The sequence below is a fragment of the Grus americana genome, chromosome 20, assembly GCF_028858705.1.
Source record: "Grus americana isolate bGruAme1 chromosome 20, bGruAme1.mat, whole genome shotgun sequence".
NCBI classification, from domain to species: Eukaryota; Metazoa; Chordata; class Aves; order Gruiformes; family Gruidae; genus Grus; species Grus americana.
Genome location: NC_072871.1, coordinates 11,319,841 through 11,324,869, shown reverse-complemented (window position 1 = coordinate 11,324,869; position 5,029 = coordinate 11,319,841). Strand labels below are relative to the sequence as shown.

Sequence of the window (5,029 nt, the reverse complement as noted above, 5' to 3'; positions counted from 1 at the left end):
AAAAGGGACCATTGGGTCAGCTGCAGCGGGGCATGGGGGCAGGCTCAGCGGGCGGGCGGGCAGGGAGGATGCTGCCCTGTCCCCGCTGCCTGCCAGCACCGCGTTAGCACGGTTATTTCCACTTTAATACTTAACAAGGATTTAAAACCCTTCTGTAGTCAGAGTTTGTTCTCAGCGATAAATTTTGAATAGCTTATAAATTATGGACACAACGCGGTGTCTCTGTCTGGGAGGAAGGGCCGGACCCAGCTTGCTGTTGCAGCGGTGTAAAGCCGGCACGGCATCGCTGGCAGCAAGTCTGGCAGGTCGGCGCTCCCGGGAGCCGGATCCGGCCGCCGTGCCTGGATATAACATTACGGTGACGATAGTATCATATCGCATAGCAAAGCACAGTCACGTCTGCTTCACACCTCCCGATAATAATCACCCAGGATGCAAAAATCACAGGACAGAATTACAGATGAGCAGAGCAATGCACATCATCTCTCTCTCCACATATGTACGTGTATATATAGATACAGATACAGAGATATATATAGCCACAAGCATGTGCACTTGTATGCTCACGCTCAGGACGAGAGGGGTCAGGTTGCCCGTCTCCCATTGACAGTCATCCCCCCATGCCCCAGCTCCCGACCAAACACGTCCCTGCCGTGACACCCAGGCACCGCGCAGGGGACTCGGGCTAAAATCCCTGCAAACGAGGAGCTCTGGAAACACCTTGCAGCCGCCTGCTCCGCTCTGGGCTCTGGGGCCGGGAGGGGATCCACACCGAGAAAAAGCCTGGCTGGAAGAGATGATTTCATCTGCCCGGTGAGAGAAATAGCGAGCGTTTCTGAAAGCCACGGGGGTGTATGCAATGGGCTTTCCCTACTTTTTCCCTGGCAAGTGGGTAATTAGGTTACAGCATTGCTCCAGCTTTATTTCAGTGCACTGATGTCCAATAAATGCATATGAAGTTCGTATGTGTGCCTGTAGTACATAAAGGCTGTAGGAAAATGGCCAGTTTTCACTACATTAATTCATAAAGCAGGTCATGTTGGCCTGGCCCTTTACCTCACTTGTTATTTCTATTTATTAGTAATATTGATGTTTCAACTAGGGATCAGGACCCTATCAAGCCAGCTTTAGTATCAGAAAAGATTTAGCAGGAGAGAGCTCTGTAATGAAGCAACAATCCCAATGCTGAGCTCTTACGTAGTGCAGCTCACAAACACTACTATTATTTGTAATAATGTTTTATTTTGCATTTCGCTTCCGCAGCAAACCCAGCATCTCCGAGTACCCTGGCTCAGCGTAAAACGCACTGCCGCTCGCTCGTCGGCAGGTTATTAAAAAGCCTCGTCAGGACTGGAAACTAAACGGGTCTAAATGAGCACAGGTTCACTTTGCGGAGCCGTGGCGTTAACGGGCCAGGTACCCGACTGGTGTAATTAGGTGTTACTGAGCTCTGCCAATTGCCCCCGGTGGGGGGTCTGGCAGGGCTGCCTGCGCTGGCAGCCAAGCGGGCAGCGGGGCAGGGGCCGGGACAGCTCACCTTGCACTTGGGGCTTGCTCTGCACATCAGTAGGTTTTCCCACCTTTCTCCCCCCTTTTTTCTCCCCAGGCTTTGGTGGTTTCTGCCACGTCCCTGCTGAAGCTGCAGCACTTGATGGAGAAACTTGAGCGCCAGCAAAATGCTGGATAAAACTGAGCAATAGGTGCAGATCCACGTATGATTTGGAGCGCAACGCGGCCAGCAGCCGTGTCGGCCAGCGCGCACATCTGCCAGTGCTGGAGGAGGGAGCCCTGCCTGCAGTGGGGTGCAGGCAGCACCCCCGGGACGGGCACCCTGCTGGCAGCGAAGGTATTTAGGCTGCATTAGGGAATGATCACACACCGTGAATGCCACAACTAATTTTTAAATCAAAACCACTTGGGAGCTATACAAAGCCTAGGACCACATTTAAACCAGCTTCAAATTCATCGCCTGCTGAGACACTGAGCGTGAGCCAGTCCTCAACCTTGAGTGATCTTTTTAAAGCCAAGACATACTTAACCAGGGTTTGTCTGGCAAAAAACCCGGGAACTATTGATCCTTGAGAAAGAGCGGACGAGGGAAATAAAATTGTCCTGGTTATTGCCTTACCATGTTCTCTATCACAACTGCAAAACTTTAGCAGCAGAAGCAAGGACAGGCCAATCACCCCTGCCTCGAGCGGATCTCCCTCGGTGGTGGTTTAATTGGGTCCTCTAAGTAGAGGATTCCTGTTCTGCCAGGCAGGCAGGACCTGTATGTACAGCGTTACCTCTGGGGTTTTATTTTTGTAATTTCTTTAGCATGATAACATTTCCTAGAGCACGGTGGACCAGAAGCTGCGTTTCTGTGGCGCACACAACAGCGGGATTGGAAACTGCTTCGAGCAGCATCAAAACCAGATGTTCCCAGAGCCAAGGGAAGATGTTACCTGCCTCGTTCATCGGCCCGTGGCTGCCACGTTTCAGTGCCAGACGCCCCAAGGCTGAGCCTGAGCTTGGATCTATCACATTTGCGGAGCAGAGCTGTGCCGGGGGGGGTACAAACCCCTGCGGGTCCCCTAGGAACTGGGGTCAGCACAGGGGGCTGGGGGAGGAAACCGGGAGATTTCAAGATATTTCGGGGAAAGGCTCTCTTGAAATTCCAACCTTGCTTGCTAAGCAAGACCTCAGGGGTCGGGTCCTGCTCTCGGTGATGCTGCTGCAAAAGCTGAGTAAATCTGGGGGACTCAGCCAAGGTCACTTCAGCCTGGGAAGTGACGTCCGATTTCCCATCGTGTAAATGGCAGCAGGACCTGCCCCCCCCCCCCCCAATGCTTCACTTCATCCCCCTTCTGCCATCTCTTTCGAAATGTTTATGTTGGATTGTCTCACGATTTACACTGGAAATCCGTGCAATGCGTCTCTCTTGTCGAAAAGTGCAGTGTCAGCAGCTGGTGATCTGAACCCCCGGCCGCATCCTGGAAACCCCGGTGCTGAGGGAGGGAGGCATGAGTGCTGCGACGGGGCCGGGCATCGCTCTTCCAAAGCAAAATGCAGCACCTTCAGGGAGTGTTACAGGACCGGGGCTGTACAGCAGGATGAGAGCGAGCTATGGCAGCGGGGCTCGTGCTGCCGGACCCGCTCACAGCATCCCCGGCCATCGCACGGGCTGTGCAACTGCAACCCCCCGTGTCTGCACCTTTCGCATGTGCAACAGAGCCAGCGCCAAGTGGGAATTTTCTGGTGGAGTTTCTTTTCGGCAGGGAATTTCCAGTGAGCTGAAATAGAAGCTTTAGCAGAGAAACCCTCCTGGGCTCTGAAGGAGGAGGAGAAGGGGAATTGCACAGTACAGTGGTCAGGGCTTGGGGCAGCGGGACAGAGCCACGTTCAGTCCCTTGCTCTGAGCCAGGCAGGACTGCTGCCTCGGGAACTATCCCACCATGAGTGCGACTCGGGGGTTTCCCACCTTTTCGTGACAAATTCTGGGGTTTTTTACCAACACAGAAGAGGAAAACCATCAGCAGTCCCCCCAGCCTCTCCCTTCGGCTGATGTGAAGTGTGGCGGGTGCTGCGGTGCTGAGATGAGCAGGGCTCGTCGCCATCATCAAGGGGTGAATTACTTACGCCTTGTGGCAGTGATGGTGATTTTCCTGGGATAATGCAGCGGAGACTTTGCAAAGGCAGCTCGCTGGCTCGCTTGTGGGAGTAGATGAGTGTACCTTGAGAGGCTGGGCAGGAGTGGAAGCAGGGATGGACCAGAGCAGCCTCCAAAATGTCCCTCACCAGGATGGGGAGTACATCAGTATCTGGGACACCAAGGGCGGGAGCCCCCGGGGCATCTCTGCACCGCATCTCTGCAGCCATTTCCACGTCAGGTCCCCTCCGCCGAGCCTGGCAGGGGGATGGAGCCTTTGTCCCCGGCGGTGTGCTATTTACTGCTTGCTCTGCATCCTCACCGCAGGGCACAGAGACTGCAAGGCCATATGAGACCGTGGCGATGAACATCTAGCCTGACCTACTTACAGCCCGGGCCCTGGGACTTTCTGGAATTCATCCTCTTGGAAACACAACGTGTAATTTTAGGGCAGTAGAAAGCCGTGCTGGATGGGGATGTTGTCCCAGCCTCCGCCGGGTCCGTGACGCCAGAATTGCTTTGACTGCCTCTGAGCGTGCTTGCCACCGCATATCAATGCACAGGCTCCATTAACAACTCAAATTGCCACTGATACGCTTCTCATTATATTTCAGGCCTTACGCATCATTATTTCATTTAAAAGACAGTATTTGTTTTTCCTTCCTTTAATTCATGTCCCCAAAAAGTCTTATTAGAACATTGTCGCTCGTTGCAATTGGAAGCAAATCACAGCTTAATCCAACCTGCCAGGGAAGCCAATTGCCCCGTAAAAATCTCCTTGAAGTCTCCGAACAGGGGCAGGCAGAGAGGGAAGAATAATAAAAAGACGTGGAATTAGGAGGTGCCGAGGCTCGTTTGAGAGGAGAGGAAGGGACTGTGGATGCTGACAGGATAGTGATGCAAATCCCCTTTGGAGCACCCAAAGAATCAACGTAAATGGATAATGTGAGGACAGAGAAGAAATTACTTTAGTTGTTTCCCTAATTCGATTCAATTTATTTTTGTACGGCATCTTCATACAGAGCATCTCACAGCTGCTTCACCCAGAAGAGAAATAATACAGGAACACCGTTCTGGCAGAAGTGCTCACCAGTACAGGCATCTCAGCGGGAGGAAGGAATATGAGTGCTGGCCTTGAGGATTTGATTTTCCAAATCATCAGGAAATCACATGCCATTTTTTTTCTTTTTTTCCAATTTCAATGTTACTAATTTCCCTAGGCTTTCCTCAAACCATCTCCATAATATACTGAGGCTGATTCTAATCTCACACTGCTTTTATAGCACTGTAACTCTGATCTCACACTGGTTTTACACTGGTGCAGTTCCACTTATTTCAACTGAGTAAATTCTTGATTTATGTTCATGTAAACGACAGCAGAAATAGGCCCATGGTTTT

At 51.9% G+C, this 5,029-nt stretch overlaps 1 long non-coding RNA gene across 1 annotated transcript; it reads left to right on the top strand.

Moving 5' to 3' along the window:
• Positions 1-636: 636 nt before the first annotated feature.
• Positions 637-2,754, top strand: LOC129215540 (uncharacterized). Its single transcript, XR_008580020.1, has 4 exons — positions 637-813; positions 1,264-1,416; positions 1,607-1,846; positions 2,320-2,754. It is a non-coding gene; the product is annotated as an uncharacterized LOC129215540 (long non-coding RNA).
• Positions 2,755-5,029: the final 2,275 nt, after the last annotated feature.